Source organism: Furipterus horrens, unplaced genomic scaffold (assembly GCF_987537825.1).
Source record: "Furipterus horrens unplaced genomic scaffold, mFurHor1.1.pri manual_scaffold_11, whole genome shotgun sequence".
Lineage (NCBI taxonomy): Eukaryota > Metazoa > Chordata > Mammalia > Chiroptera > Furipteridae > Furipterus > Furipterus horrens.
Genome location: NW_028327181.1, coordinates 98258566 through 98275697, shown reverse-complemented (window position 1 = coordinate 98275697; position 17132 = coordinate 98258566).

The following is a 17132-nucleotide window of genomic DNA, read 5'->3' as shown; positions in this document are numbered from 1 at the left end:
CCAGTAGGTTTTTTTTTTTTTTCTTTGTAATGTTTCCCTATAGACAGAGGCGGATTTAACGGCGGGCGCCGACTTATGAAAGGGCCCCGCAAAACCCCAACTTTACACTTTTTTCTAAGGACACCAAATTTGGTTTCATTACTACGCTGCATAAAATATGGTTAACATGTATTTTTCTTTTCCCCGTCTCTCTTTTTTTTAAGGGGCCCAATATTTTCTTCTGCGCCCGGGGCCTCAGCCGACCTTAATCCGCTTCTGCCTATAGACCAGGCTGACCCTTGAAACTCCGGACCTGCCAGACATTTCCTACAAGGGCAACAACGACTCTGCCCAGAACAAGGTGACATTTTTCCACATTCAACTCGATTTCAGTTTTCAAGCTTAAAAAAATAAAAAAAAAAAGATCCTATTGTGAACTGGGCTGCAGGTTCAGCATGAACTGGGGAAATCCAACTGGCACTGTTTTAAAAAAGACAAGGCGTGGCACAGAGTCAGGCCTGGCACGAGGCCTTGTCCGGGAGAGGACAGGGCAAGACAAAGAGGCCTGTGTGCCGGCCTGCTCAGGCCTGTCCTCGAGAGCTGAGTTATGTGGAAGACAAGGCCGGTCTTTGCAGCAAAGAAGACCACTTCGGGCAATGAGTCAGGGGTTTGCCTCCACTTTGCTCTACTCCAACTTGAACTTGGGAGAACTATCAGCCTTTCCCTGTTGTCCCTTTCTGAACAGGCCTAGGCAAGCTGAGATGGAATGTCTTTATTTCTAAAAATAACACCAACTTGGATCTCTAAGTTGGTTCTCTCGATAGGACACCAGAAACCATGCTGGGGCGAGAGCAGAACACAGAGCAGACAGAGCCAAGCGTGCTGGGGGTGACCCTTCCCGCCTCGGCTAGGACAGTGGTAAAGAGCGGCTGCCGCGGTGGCTGCTGGAAAGTCCAAAATGGAGTCGCACTGCACAGCCTCCGTAGGACAGACCCTCGCCTGTCGTGGGATTTTCAGCGACTCTTGGTAGAGGTGTGTCGGGGCATCACAAACACTGTATGGTGTTGAAGACTTTGGTTCCGCTAGACGCCAACGAGTGCCGTCAGAGCTTCCGCAGAGGCGCCTGCTGAACCAGAGCTGTCTCCTGGCCCACGCCACCAGGTTTACAGCTGCACTTGGGAGATGGGATCAGAGAGGAGGGCACGGAAGAAGAGAAGGGCCAGGGGCCGGAGCGGCCCAGACGGGAGGGGGTGAACACTAAGGAACAGGTGGTGACACAGCACGGACCAAACAGCTCAGAAGGGCACGAGGCTCCTGGCCCAAGTGTGGCGACTGTATCAGGTTCCAGGGGACCCCGACTCTGTGACAGCTAAACCTCGCACACACGCCCCGTGTCCAACCACAGCTGTGGGCCATCGTAAGCTGAAGCACTGTGCGGTCAGTTACTGCTTCAGGGGCCCTCCAGGGGCTGCAGGCGCTGAGATCGGAGTGTTGTCACAGGAGCCCGCGTGTCGCTGCCGTGTGACCTGGAGCGAACACTGTGTCCTTCCTTCGCCTCGGTTTCCTCCCCTGAACAGTGGGGATACTAACTGCCGGCAAGGAAGGTCTGGGAGGGATCAGGGAGTTAACACGTGCCACGCAGTTAGAACAGGGACCGGCACATGAGATGGGAACTGTTCATACGTACTTATTATGTATAAACATTTGGGACAATCTGGAAAACAAACCAGGTTCACTATTTTAACAACGTAATGTTGAGAATTGGTTAAATGGGTGTTGCAGGTCGGAGATGACAGAAAGCAGCCACTGGGCAGTGGAGGGGGTAAACGCAGGAAGCCCCTCTCCACCCCTGTGGGTGGGGGACAAGGGGGGGGCTGGGTTATGGGATCCTCAAAGCCCGGAGGAGTCCCATGGAGCTGGGACGGGGGTGTCTGAGGAGGGGCAGTACCCTGCTGGTGCTGGTACCTCGGAGAGGCCCGAAGAGGCTGCTCCTGGGCGTGCAGGGACACTGGAACCTGAAACCACATGTGCCCATGGCCAGGGTGATGCTCAGGAGACCAGGAACAGGTGGTCCTTCCTCCTCCAGCGGGAAGGACCCTCTAGTGCTGCTTGCTGGCAGCAGGGGAGAAACATGGCGATGGAGTCCCAGCAGCAGCGTCACCGAGCTGGGTAAGGTCCCGACTTCAGGCACGGCCTTCCCACCGCCTCCTGACCGTGGACTGGAGGGCTGTGTGTGTGTGTGTGTGTGTGTGTGTGTGTGTGTGTGCGCGCGCGCGCGCAAGGCCAGAGGTTTAAAGACAGGACTGAATGAGAGACCATGACCACAGGAGGGCGGAAACAGGACAGACTGGCGCAATGGACTTCTGCATTCCAGAAGTGCTGTGGCGTCCCACTGGGGCCATGAGAGTAGGGACTGGGGTCACACCAGGGCACAGATCGTTCTAGGTCGGAGAGAGGGTGTGGGGACTCCCAGATCCCAAGGTTTTGCATGTTCTCAGAAGGCCCTGGAGCCGAGAAGATTGTGAGGGGGGACGAGAGATGCCCCGGGTGAGGAGTAGGCGAAGCCCGGACGGTTGAGGGCAGAGAGCCGCGGGGCAGAGGGCCAGAGCAGGCCAGGCCGGGCAGGCGGAAGAGGGGTCGTTTGGAGGCCGCCTGGGGAGCTGGCGGAACTGCACCAGTGGGGGCTGGAGGCAGGGCTCCCTGGCCCGTGAGGGGACAGCTCTGCGGTCAGACACGCCAGGACTCAGTCCTGATTCTGCGGTTCACCTGAGGCCGACCCCCAGCCTGCACCTGCGTTGCTTTCGTTCACAAACCGGTGGCCACGGTAATCCGTGAGGACAAAATGAACCCATGCGCTTGTGATAAGGTGGAGGGAGGTGCCGGGGGGCTCTCACCTGTTTGCCAGGCACCACCAGAGCCCGCCTTTAAACCTCTGGCCTTGCGCACCCCGCCCTCCTCCCCCTCCTCCAACTGTCAGGAGGTGGCGGGGAGGCGGGACCTCACCCGCTCGGTGATGCTGCTGGCACGCGGCTGCCACCTCTCTCCCAGGCCGCTGCTTCCCTCCAAGAATAAAGTGCACCCCATAGTCTACTAGCTAAGGGGCTGCCTGGGACATGCCACTCAGCACCGATGCCTTCGTCCGTGGTTCCTGAATCGTCACCTCTGCATCCTTGGAGTTTCCTGGTAGGACCGTCTGTTACTCCTGAGGGGCTCCTCCTACCCCATGGACAGTTTATGATAAACCACGTGATATGAGCTGGGCCGCGGGGGGAGGGAGGGGGCTGGAGGCTGAGGTCGATCGGTGGTCAATGACTAATTACTCACGTCTACGTGAGGAAACCGTAACAAAACATCTAGACGCCTAAGCTTCCCCGGTTGGCAATGGTCTGCATATTGTCACGCATTGATGTGCCAGGAGGGTAATGTGTTCCTGAGGACACCAGAGACTTGGAGTTGGGGACCCTCCGGCCTTGTGTCTCTCCCCGGGGCTGGTTCAGGTTTGAACCCTTGTGCTAGTGATAGGTTGTACTAGCAAGTATAGCGCTTTCCTGAGTTCTGGGTGTCATTCCGGTGAATTATCAGACCTCAGGGGCCAGTGGGAACCCCCAGATTTGTAGGCAGCTGGTCCAACTTGCTGCTGGAATCTGGGTGAGGACAGGCTTGTGAGGGACAGTGCCTGTGACCTGGGAGGTTTGGCCCAGCTTTGGGAAGTCAGTGTCATTACATCCCGCCTCCAAAGAAAGAGGGAGAGGGGGAGAAGCCACCCTCGGGGGACAGTGGGTGTCAGGCAGAGAGGTCCCACTTCTTCCTGAGGACTTGACTGGCTTCTAATGAAACCAGGTGAGGGTGAGGGAGGTTGGGGACACAGTGGAACCACTGGGAAGTGTGTGGGACAGTAGAGAGGAGCCCCTCACCTCCCACGTGGCTGTCCACCTGGTCACGGGCTGCTAGACACGCCCTGAGCCTCCTGGAGTGTGGGCAGGGCCTGGGGCAGCTGGCATGGTGGGCAGGCAGCTGCGAGGCCCTCCGTCCCCTCAGAATGTGGGTGCCATCCCCACAGGCCTGGAGTTGGATCCAGAGCATGGATGGAATTAGTCTAGGATTTGGGATCGGGGGACGGGGGTGCTCCTCAGAGAAATACAGCACGAGGCTACCTCTGAGGGTCAGCAAGAATATGTAACCCAGGAGATTCCCTTGGAAGAGCATCAGTGCCAGGCCTGTGGGGTCCCCATTTCTCCACACAAAGTCTCCAATTATCGATCTTCAGCTTGGTCATCTCGTGGCACGTAAACTAACTGCGAAAATTCTGCGACACAGCAAAAAATATACTTTTTGTCAATCTAACAAATAATAGGTATAATTTTAGTTCATTTACCCCACACAGCTATTGCCCCTGTCATTTTTGAATTCGGCCACCTGAGGGCAAAGAGGTCAGTGCCCCCAACGGAACAGTCAGGCGCTGCAGGCTTTCAGGCTTCTTGTGTGGCAGGAAGCACCAGCTGAAATCGCTGCTGGGGACGTGAGTTCCCAGCGGGGGCACGTCTGCCCCCCGGAGATACTCACAGCATCTGGAGATGTGTTTGGTGGCCCTGCTTAGTCGGGGGTGGGTGCTACTGCGGAGGCCGGGGATGCCGCTAACCGCGCACAGCCCAGCCGCGTCGGTCGGGAGTGCCGAGGGTGAGAAGCCTGTCCTGGAGAAAGCCAGCTCAGCAGAGGGGGGCCCAGACAGGCCACCGCCACCAGTCGCCCACCCGCCACAGCGAACGCATCTGTTTCCCACTTCTACCTGCCCCGGCCTCCTGGACGCGGGAGAGATCCTGGCCTGTGAGGGGCGGGGTAGGGGTGATTCGAGATGGGTCCAACTTTTGAAATAAATAAGGCCATATTAACCACAAAAATGCTGGGAAAGTGGAATCTGACGGAGGGGCCTTCCTGGGGAGCACTGTGCCCAGTGGGAAGGGGCTTTGGACAGAGCACAGCTGGTGCTCGTTCCTGGAAAACTTAAAACCTTTTCTTGACATGCATGTCAACAAGGCACGCCTCCACGAAGGCCTAGGCAGGTGCATGGCTTAGTTCACAAAAGAACTTTGCCTGGCACAACGTAAGAGCTTGATACTTGTATGAAGAGGGAAGCAGAGACCCTGGCTGGGTAGGCCCGTGGGTTGGAGCGTCGTCCTGATACGCCAAAGTTGCAGGTTCGATCCCTGGTCAGGACACATACAAGGAGCGACCAATGATGCATCAATAAGTGGAAAAACAAATCGATGTTTTTCTCTCTCCCTAGTCATTACATATGCCCCTGGCTGGTTTGGCTCAGTGGATTGAGCGTCGGCCTGCGAGCTAAGTGTCGCTGGTTCGATCTTCCAGTCAGGGCACATCAGAGAAGGAAAACTCTGACTCCAAAAAACCTCCGCTGCCTTGCGGCATACCTCTTCAGGGGAAAGGCTAAGGGAGTAAACCCCGACAGAAAATCCGGAGCCGGAGTCCCTAAGGCGGTTTGACGTTGTAGTCAACACCGGCAACTCCTGCGGCGCACCTGAAGCCAAGCTGTATTGACTCCGTCTTTCCCTTGGACCCTTCAGCTGCGAAGAGAGGGGGGGTCTGCTGCATGGGCAACAGCAGACCCTCCATATCACCCTGCCCAGGCTCTGTAGCTTCAGCTTCACTGGAGAGGACACTCCAGCGTCATCGCAAGATGTCAATTCAACACGGGAGGAGACAGATACCGGGTCACTCCCGAGTCGGACTGCACAGCCATTCTCGGCGGTGCAGATAGACTCTTAAGAAGCTACACCATCGTCTCTCGAGACGGACGGCTGCCGACGACGACGGAAGTCATTACATTTTTTTAAAGGTTTTATTTATTTCTAGACAAAGGGGAAGGGAGGGAGAAAGACGGAGGAAAACATTAATGTGTGGCGGCCTCTCGTGCACCCCCAATTGGGGACCTGGCCTGCAACCCAGGCCTGTGCCCTGACTGGGAATCGAACCAGCGACCCTTTGGTTCACAGGCCGGCACCCAATCCACTGAGCACACCTGCCAGGCCTAGTCAATAAAAATTTTTAAAAGGGAGGGGAGTGGAAAATCGGTAGCCTTAATGGGAGGGGGAGGGGCTTCAGGACAAACGTCACACAGAGTAGCTAGTCTCCATCAAAGTGTCTTAGGAAGCTGGGGTGCTGATCAGCAAGGCATTGGGATCCTGTAAACATATTAGAAGGAGTCTATTCTTAACTTACAAAGCAGCTTCCTTCAGGGCGAAGCGGCTCCCTAAAATGGTCCCAGGTCTTGCTTCCTGAGGTAAGTAACTGAGTCTCGGGAGAGAGCTCTGGCCCATTCCTCCTGCCCTGTCCTCACGCTGCTCCCTGCGGTTCCCTCCCCTGGAATCGGCCCTGGCCTTGGTGACTTGCTTCAGCAGTGAATGTGGCAGAAGTGACACTCTGGGACCCCTGGGCCTCGCCGCTTCTGCCTTGCCCTCTTGGAATGACTGCTCACGGGACACCCCCTGTCAGAACCCACGCCACCATGTCACAGGGAGAGGCCACACGTAGGGGACAGCCTGCCTCAACCAGGCCATTGACACCGTGGCCACGGGGGACCCCAGCGAGAACCAGCCAGCCGAGTCCAGTCAACCCACAAAGGACCTAAGAAGCTCACTGGGCTTCAGGGTGATTTATTTCTCAGAAACAGATAACTGGGACGCGTCCCCGGGCAGCCTCGCGCTTCCGGCAGCATATGCTCTTTCTTGGATGAAGAATTAATGCTCTTTCTAATGACTGTCAGGAAGGGGCGGCACAAGGGGGCTGCCGGGGCCGGCGGGCAGGAGCCGAAGCAAGTGGCACGACGGGCCTGAGGTCCAGCTCACGCAGGCCTGACCCACAACCCGGTGGCCCGGGATGGCACTGTCCCAGCACCGTGCCCTCCCCACCTGCCATGGCTCCCTCCTTCCCGCTCTCCTCTGCCTGTCGCTCCTCTCCCATCCCCCCCGTAAATGTCACGCGGCTGTTTCAAAACAACCACCGCACAGACGCGGCCCGGTTCTTAGAAATCAGACTGATATTAGGAAACACGGGGATGCCACCAGGGGCGGGTCTCGCAGTCCTCCTCGTGAGATGATCACGTTCTCTGCCTCATACACACCGGGGAAAACAGAGCCCCCTGTTAATGAACACTAATTAGAAATTAAGAAAAAGCACTTCCAAAATTGTATTATGACTCAACAGGGAGGCAGGAGTGAACTGAGCGTTTGAAGCCCTCAGGGTGTCTGGGCAGCGCCACCTAGAGGGGGTGCCTGTAAGGATGGGAGAGTCTCCCCCTTTTCCTGGGCCCCCGCCCAGTCCCGCATTCCCACGCTGCTGTCCGGGAGGATGTGGGGGAGACCGGGCTAGGATGCGTCATCTGCGCGCTATGCCTGGCTCACTTCCAGGTGTGAAGGGGTCATCGGGACCATGACAGCTCATGATGCCCTTCAGAAGGGAGTTTTTGGTGGCGTCTACAGAAAGCCCCGGGGGTCCTTTCAGTCTGCCCACCCGCTTGGAAGAAAGGCTGCAGCTCCTGCTTTTATGCTCAGTCAGCGGTTCCCCAAGTTGTCTGCACGTTAGAATCACTGGGGATCGGGGAGAAACCCTGAAGGCCAGGCCACACTCCAGATCAGTCCCAGCACCATCTCTGAGGGTGGGACCCAGGCAGCGGCAGGGTTGCAGGTCCCCAGCAGGGTGCAACGTGCTTCCTGGCTTGGGAGTCCCAGTGCCAAATGACCCCGTAAGTGATCAGGCCATCCTGTGGCCGAGGCCCCTGCCGCCTCTGACAGAACTGCCTCCCCTAGAAACAGCCCGGGGCCAAACCCACTGAGCACTTCTGAGCCAATGGGTAGCGCCGTCACAAAGAAAAAAGGCTGGATTTCTAAAAATGCCCGTCTCTAATGCATTTTTACTTTGATGAAATGTTAAGTATTTTTTTCCCATGAGTGGTTATTCTTGGGCGGGGTGCGCGGGCAGTGGCTGGGAGGGGGCACAGGGGTTTCTAGGATGTAATTATTTTTTAATATATAGGTGTGTTGGTTCCTTAATTAATAGTTTATGATCTGTGTGCTTTTCTGTATGTAGTTATACTTCAGTTAAAAACCCATATTGGGGCACATGCCCCTGGCTGGCTATGCGCCCAACTCTGCACACTCGTGAATAAACGCCTCGCTTTGCTGCTTAAAAAAAAAAAAAAAAAATCCCATATTGGACCCTGGCCAGGGAGCTCAGTTGGCTAGAGCATTGTCCGGATACTCCAAGGTTGCCAGTTCGATTCCTGATCAGGGCATATACAAGAAGCAATTAGTAAATGCATCAGTAAGTAGAACAAATCTCTCTCTCAAATCAATTTTTAAAAAACCCATGTTGTACAACTACAGAGGAAAACACAGGAAAGTAAAAAGGAAAGTGACAACCAAGGACTGGCACCTAGGGCCTTCACGAGTGATATGACTTTTTAGACAATTGTAGTCCCTCCAAATAATGCCACCGAGGTGCTGACGGCACTCCTCAGCCTTGTAAGGCTGCGAGGTCACCTGAACCTAAAATACCGGATTCCAAACAAGTTAGGGCCACAGAGAAACTGCTTGGAGAAGCAGGGGCGACTGCCACCCTTTCCCAGTGACAAACAGGATCCCCTTGATCTAATCAGGCTCATCGGAGCTCTCCTTTTGACGAAACCTCCAATCCTGGGCTTCTGTGTCCTTCCTTGTAGAGCCCGGTTCTAGCAAGAATCTGAAGTCAGCTCAGCCAGGATCCCCCATCCTCCAGGTCTGATCTGCTCGGGTTCCCCATCCTCTGCCTCCCCCATCACAGCCTCTCCCCGGCCAGCCTTCAGCAAGGTCTAGGCCAGTGTCACCAGAGTCCCCACTTACTTCTGATGTTTCTTAGTCATTTTCCATCCACTGACTCCCACCCTCATCCCTGGCTATAAATCCCCACTCCTGGCATCTGGAGTGGAGACCAGTCTCTACCCTGTCCCCCACCGTGGTCCCCACACTTATCGAGGTGGTTCGGAATAAAATCTGCCTCTTTTAACAAGCGCTTTGAATAACTTTGTCTTTAGCACCACCCCTAACAGGAGTTCAACTGCAGCCGAGAAGCGGACAGGCTGTGCATCACGAAATAGTAATCCTGAAGGGGACGCTGCTGGTTCCTCTAAGTCCCTCATAAAAAAGTTTTAGAAGTGATCTAAGGCACCAAACACGAGGCGAACAATTCAGTGGCGTTCCGTGCATGTGCAGTACTGAGCAGCCAGCACCTCTCTCTGGTTCCAAAACACCGTCATCGCCCCGAATACAACCAGATCCACTGAGCACTGACTCCTCATGCCCCCTCCTTGGCCCCTGGCAACCGCCAACCTGCTTCCCGACCCTGTGGATTTATCTATGCTAGACATTTCATCTAAGCGCGAATATATAACATGCGGCCCTTTGCATCTGGCTTCTTTCACATAACATTCTTTTTTTTAATAAAGATTTTATTCATTTATTTTTAGAGAGGGGGAAGGGAGGGAGAAAAAGAGGGAGAGAAACGTTGATGTCAGAGAGAGACATCCATCTGTTGCCTCTCGTCTGCACCTTGTTCAGGGACTGAACCCATAACCCAGGTGTGTGCCCTGACCGGGAATCAAACTGGTGACCTTTCACTTTGCGGGACGACACCCGACCAATTGGGCCACACCTGTCAGGGCTTTCACGTAATATTCTTGAGGCTCATCCACACTATGGTGTTTCATTTTTATTTTTGTCTCAATTCGATTCCATGGTACGAATTTGTCACACTGTGTTTATACAATCATCTGCTGACAGACATCGGGGTCGATTCTGCCTTTTGGTTATTGTGAATAGTCCTGTGAACACACGAGCTTATTTTTTTGTTTGTTTTGTTTTGTTTTAATTGATTTTGAGAGAGATGAATGTTGATTTTCTTGTTCCACTTTTTTATGCATCATTGCTTGATTCTTGTATGTGCCCTGACGAGGGATCGAACCCACACCCTTTGGTACACAGGAGGATAACCACCTAAGTGAGCCATGGGGCCAGGGCGGGTCTCTCAGTGTTTAAAAGGTGTTTTTCTTAAGTGATGGTGGGTAACCCACACCCACTGGGTTCTGGTTTTCATGGCTGATCTGCTGGTATTTGCTGAGTGCTCACAATGGCAGGTCTTGGTTTAGAACTAGAATTAGGGTCCTGCTGCTCCACTCGGGGTCCCCAGCTTTTCAGAAGTGCCTGGGACCTCATGTGGCCCTGGGTGTCGTGGGGTTTGCTACAGCTCCGAGCTGCCTTTTCCCGGCCAGTGTGGCTCGTGGCTCTGTTACTGCTAAAGCTGCACATCGGGGTAATATCCACCCGAGAGTTCAACATGCCCCTCCCCCTGGGACTCACGCGGCAGGTCTGGTCCCACCCTGATCTGTTTTGCAGTTAGTGAGTGTCTTCCTCCTAAGAACCCAAAGGCCTCAGTCTGAGAACCAAGTAGTCACAGAAACTTATCATGCGGCGACTGGAACTCAGCTTAAAATGGAAGTGACGGGGGAACTCAATAGTTAAAATAATTTCTAGTTTTAGTTACAGTCCATCGGTTGAGTGATAAATGCGTGTAGAAAGCTGTTGTTTCAGGAGCTGGAACGCATGAACGGACCTACCCTGACTCCAGGAGGCCCGCAAGCAATTCAACCTTTGTGTCCCAGGACTACAAGTGATCAAGACCAATCAAGAGAGGATCTGAGGACTTCCGGCCAAGATGGAGGCGTAGACAGACACGCTGCGTCTCGCTCCACAACTAAGAAGGAAGACAACTACCTCAAAACTCGAGACAACCAGAAGTTCCAGAAATTCAAACTACATGGAAGCCCAGCAAACAAAGATATAAAGAAGAAACACTCACCCAGACAGGTAGGAGGGGCAGAGCTGGGGTGGAGAGGATGCAGTGTGGCAGTGGCAGCAGTAGTGGCAGCAGCAGGTCAGTGGAAAACGGAGTCACACGTTTTAAAAAGTCAGGAGGGACACCTGGGGAGTGTTCCCAGCTCCTCACCAGACCTTGCAGCTCACAGTCCCAGCCCCGGAGAAAATCAAGCCTCATTGCTTTTGACTGTGCAAACCAGTAGGGGTTGGGGTGGAGGCAGAAACTGCCGGTCTCTCAGCAGAGTCCGCTTGTTTAAAGGGCCCCCATGGTCCTAGAACGTCCGCAGACACACCCACTCTGGGAACAACAGCCAGGGCAGCAGCTAGAGGGGTGCCAGTCCCATACGGAAGTGGGAGAGGTGCCTGGAAAGGGGGTAAGTGCTGGGCAGGCAGCATTGTTCCCTCTCGGACCCCTCCCCCACATACAGCACCATAACGTGGTGAAACAGGTCACCCTGTACTGATGAATCCCTAAGGCTCCACCCCTTACAACGTAACAGGTGTGACAGCTCTGCCTGGAATGCAGAGGCAAACACACACAGGAGCCTGTCAATATGAAGAGACAGAGAGGTATGGCCCAAAAGGGGAATGAATCAAGGTTCCAGTGGGAGAACTAAACGACGAGGAGATAGCCAACCTAACAGACACAGAACTCAAAACACTGGTGATAAAGATGCTCACAGAGTTGACAGATATGCTTGAGTACAGCAAACGCGTAAGAAGTGAAGGCTATGCTAAGTGAAACAAAGGAAAATACGCACAAAACCAAGGGTGAAGGGAAGGAAACCGGGGTTCAAATCAATGCTTTGGAACATAAGGAAGAAAAAAACAGTCAACCAGTGCAGAATGAGGAAGCAAGAAATGAAAAACATGAGGAAAACCTCCCAAATTTTGCGAAGATGGACATACAGGTCTGGGAAGCATGGAGGGTTCTGGGAGGGCTGGACCCAGAGGGGACCACACCAGGATGCATCATGATTGAGATGCCAAAAGTGAAAGATAAAGACAGAGTCCTGGGGGCAGCAAGAGAGAGGCGGAGAGTTGCCTGCAGGGGGTGCCTATAGGACTATCAGCTGATTTCTCAGAGGACACTTTGCAGGCAGGAAGGGACCGGCAAGCAGTATTCAGTGTGATGAAAGGCAACCTGCAACCAAGATTACTCTATCCAGCAAAGCTATCATTTGGAATGGAAGGGCAGATGAAGTGCTTCCCAGACAAGGTGAAGCTAAAGGAGTTCATCATCACCAAGCCATTATTATGTGAAATGTCAAAGGGACTTACTTAAGAAAAAGAAGATAAAAACTATGAACACTATAATGACAACAAACTCACACCTATCCACAACTGAATCTAAAAAATAAAAACAAAATCCAACTAAGCAAACCAGAACAGGAACAGAATCATAGGTGTGAGGAGCATTTGGAGGGTTATCAGCTGGGAGGGGGAGAAATGGGGAAATGGTGCAGGGACTAAGAAGCATAATCGGTTGGTACAAAATAGACAGGGGGGAGTTAAGAATAATATGGGAAAGGGTGAAGCCAAAGAACTTATATGCGTGACCCATGGACATGAACTAAGGGGTGTGGGATTGCTGGAGAGAAGGAGGATACTGGGCAGAGGGGAGCAAAAGGGGAAAAAGATTGGAACTACTGTAACAACATAATCAATAAAATATACTTAAAAAAAAAAAAAAAAACGGCAGTATCTGAGCCTTGTACTTGAGGAGAGAACACCCGCAGACCAGGACGCAGGTCGAGAATGCCTGGTCAGCAGATGAAGGCGGGCTAGGAAAATCGCTGGACTGCAACTGTTACCCAAGTAACCTTTTCTCCCTGCATTCCAAACCCCTTACCTAATTTTTCCTGAATTCCAAACCCTTTACCTACCCTTTTCTTCTCCTTATAATAAGGTTAGCTTGAGATGAGTTTTTAGGGCATATAACCTGCTGTCTTCTCAGATCACTGGCATCCGAATAAAGCGCCATAAAGATTCAATCCTTGTCTCTACATATTGGTTCTGGTGGTGACAAGCAGCCTGAAGGCCACTTTTCCGGTTTTGGTAGGATCTTTGTGCTTGTTTGCAAATGCCAAGTTCAGATGCTATGGATTTTTCCAGGCCTTGCAGAGTCAGGAAGCCAGCTGTCCCTCCCTCCAGGGACCCATCAGCCTGCTATTCCAAGCCAGGAGGTGGGGTGTGGGACTGTGCCCTTCCTGGGCTCTCTTCCTTGCAGCTGTCGCAGCGGCCACCTGGCGCCCAGATGCAGCTCGCTCCCCTGGGCGCTCAGCTCCGTGACACCTGCCAGAGGGATGCGGGCGGAGAGGTCAGCCACAGGCATTTCTTGAGGACTTTGCTGACTGCAGTCCTAGGAAACAGACGAAAAGGAAAGTGTGCACCCGCCAGCACCCGCAAGCTCCCCGCAGCGCAGGGGCGCCCTCCAGGCCTGGTGCATTTTTGTTTTTTAAAAATAATTTCACTAGCACATTAGTCTGTAAGCTTTGACAGGTCATCCCTTGGTTCCCCATTCAGTTCTGAAACAGTGAGTTTCAGAGAAGTCTGCTGGGCCATCTGATGGTGACTTGAAGGAGGAATGACATCTCATTTCAGTCTCAAGAAGCTAGTCATCACCTTGGTCAGGACTCCAGGGCGGTGAGCCAAGGGGACAAGGGACTGCTGTGGGGAATGGCCATCCTGTCAGACCAACAGAGCATCACTCCTTCGCTCCACAAAGGCTTAGGGGCGCATGTGTGGCCTTAGGTCACAGCGTCCCTTGCCCCAACCCTGTCCTCACGGCCCCGGCTCCCCAGCCATGACCAGGGTTGTGTCTAGAATGGGATCCAAGGGTTTGACTTTAGCAGGCAAGCCTTCAGGGACGCGATTTCTATTTCCAGGGTGTGCGGAGGGAGCAGCAGGGGTAGGCGAACCCCACTCCGGGCTCCGTGACGTTTTTGTGCCTGGGTAAGTAGGGTGCCACTGTCCTCTTTGGCACCCCCAACCCCCAAATCGGCTTCTGCGTTGGAAGCCAGAGTAGCTGCCCTGCTTGGGTAAAAGACAAGAGGGACGCATCCCAGGGTGGCCACCAGGGGCCGCGGCGCTCCGCTGTGTGTGCTTCCCGGGGCGGGGGTGGAGGGGGGTGAGGAAGGACTTCACCTCCCCTGGGCACAGAGGGGGTCCGCCCTGGTGGGAGCAGACAGCCCCGGAGCACCAGAGCAGCGGCACAGCCGCAGTCTGTTTGCTTTGGGAACAGCCCAAGGTCACAGCTTTAGATGTGAAAGTGGAAACCAGCAGCACAACCAAAAGCCCCTGGAAAATTGCAGACACGCCCGTCCCCTCTGGGGCTGCGGCTGCCCAGAGACAAAGGCGGCCCAGCCTTCTGCCGAGGCCCAGGTGCCAAGTCTCTTCCCAATCCCGCTTTCCTCCTGGAAGTCGTCCAAGGAGGTTAGGCAAATGGCCGGGGGCCTCCCTTTCCTTGAACGAGGACTGTTACCAGTTGCATACGCAGGCAGGTGAGAGGAAAGCACCTTTGGGTGAGGCCCGGGGCCGGCTCCCGGCCGTTGGGGACGTGGGGCTGGGTTCGCAGACCAGGCTGTGGAATTTCCCTTCCTAGCCACAGGGCTCCATTTGGCAGGCCCGTCCGCCTCACCACAGGGGAGTAGAAGTGGCTGGACTGCGAGGTCACATGACGGGATCTGAAAGGGCCACACACTGTAGTTTGGCCTCCAGGGGGGCCGTGCCCTGCGGTACGCCCTGCCTGCACAGCCAGGTGGGAAACTCTGCCAGGCCCCCAACGGACGTGGGCTGGTCGGCTTCCTGCCCCTGCCCCAGGTGAAGAGTCAGTGTGCCGCAGCCCTGTCACTGCTTTAGCAGGGACTCGGTTTCTCTCTTGGGTACTTTTTAAAAATGGAAACCGGTTTCCTTTGCAGGGACGTCTGCCAGCTGAGCAGGAGACCATGGAGTCTACAGAGTCATGTGCTGGTCCTGGCAGGAGGGTTTTCAGCCCCACACGACAGACACTTACTTGGGGGACAGCAAGTTCTTGGTCTGCGTTCACTTGGTAGTGCTGGGGAGGTGGGAAATGTTAGAAGAGGGCTCTGTAGCCCAGTCAGGACACAGTTCCTGCACTATCTCCGCACCATCTGTGGGTGGCAGAGCAATGGCCCCCCAAAGATGTCCGTGTCATAATCCCCGAGCCTGTGACTAGGTCACTTTATATGGCGAAAGGTCCTTTGCAGCTGCAATTAAGGCTGTTTTCTAAATTGAATGTATTGGGATGACATTGGTTAATAAAACTATATACGGTTCAGGTGTACAGTTCTGTAATATGTCCACTGTATGGTGTGCTCACCACCCCAAGTCCAGTCTCCTTCCATCACCATTTATCCCCTCTTCTACTTCCCCCCAAGGTTAAGGCTCTGAGATGGGGAGATGATCCTGGGTTACTTGGGGGGGCCCCGTGTAATCACGGGCGGGGGGCTGAGTCAGAGAAGGTGCGAGAACAGAAGCAAAACTCGGACAGACTGGCAGCCGCTCTGCTGCCGGCTCCGGAGGGGAAGGGAAGTGTCCTGGGCCAAGAAATGCAGGTGGCCTCCCGAGTCTAGAGTAGGGGAGGGAGCACAACCCCGCCCATCCATTTTAACTTGACCTTCAGAACTGTAAGATAATAAATTTCGGCAACCACAGGAACCTAATACACCAACACAAAGCTCAGATGTGTTCTTCCAAGGACTGGGGAACAGACGTATCAGCTAAGAAGCCAAGTTTGCCCTCAGTCATCACTGTATGAAGTCAGATCGGCAACACTGGGAGGTGGTCCAGCTTCCAGGGCTCCCCTTTCCCTTGACACCCATGTGAGGATTCACTATTTCCCTTTTCTGAGAAAACCTAGTATTGTTATATATGTTTTAATTAAAAGGTGATACATTAGCCCTGGCTGGTGTGGCTCAGTGGATTGAGTGCCCACCTGCAAGCTGAAAGGTCGCTGGTTCGATTCCCAGTCGGGGCACATGCCTGGGTTGCAGGCCAGGTCCCCAGTTGGAGGCGTGCAAGAGGCACCCACACATTGGTGTTTCTCTCCCTCTCTTTCTCCTGCCCTTCCCCTCCCTCTGAAAATAAATAAAATATTTTTAAAAATAAATAAAATAAAATGTGATACCTCAGTTCCCACTAGGGTCCCTCCCAGAGTAATTTGCACTTGATAAAGAACACGCCCACAGAAGATAATGCAGACACTAAAAGAAAAATCGCAGCCAAATCCTTCGGAGAGAAGGCCATGTGAAGATGAAGGCAGAGATGGGGTGATGCATCTACAAGCCAAGGAACCCCAAAGGCTGCCGGCTACCACACGAAGCTGGGGGAGAAGCCTGGCACAGATTCTCCTCGCAGCCTCAGAAGGAACCGACCCTGCTGAGTCCTTGACCTCGGACTTGCGGCCTCCGACTGGGACACAGTAAATTTCTGTTCGGGCACCCGGTTTGTGATACTTTGTTACAACGACCTGACCCCAGGAAACAAGTATTATACAACTGCCCGTATATGCTGGGCAGACAGCTACAGGGAGTCAGGGAGTCGCGGAACACGGTGCCCTCGGGGTCTCACACTGAGAGGGCTCTGCAAGCTAGTGGCCCTGAACAGAGGCAGGACCAGCGGGCCTGTGGGTGAGGGCGCGTGAAAGGCAGAGCCCACAGGCAGATGAGAGACCTAGGCTCCCAGCCTCCGCGTGGACACCCACTCTAACAAGGAGGCCACCCAAAGCGTAGAGCTAAACTCACCCACCACACACGTGAGGAGCTGCCTGCTCTCCTCGATCTCCACGTGTGGCAGACCCACCACCCCAGGTCTGGGATGGTCACCAGCATGCAGGAAACTCTCAGAACTGTCCGCCCCATTTGGGGCTGTCCTAGAACACGTGTCACCAAGAGTCTGCAGAGTTGGACCCATCCCTTCCCCGGCCTTCACAGCCTCCCAGGCAGAAAAGACTTGGGGTCTCCCAAGTCAAGTCAACTCAGAGCTGAATCCTCCTGGGGAAGGTAGCTTCAGGAAAGGGAGAGACGGCAGGAATCCTTTCCTGATAAAATCAAGTCATTTGCCATCTGGCAGCCTTGGCTCCAAGCTTCCAGAGAGCTGGGGAGGCTGCCCGCCGGCAGGAATGGGGGTGGCTGGGGGAGAAGGAAAGGAAGTTTCTTTCACCTGTCAGGCCGGTATTACCTGCGAGCCAAACTCCGGGTTGGCGAGCAG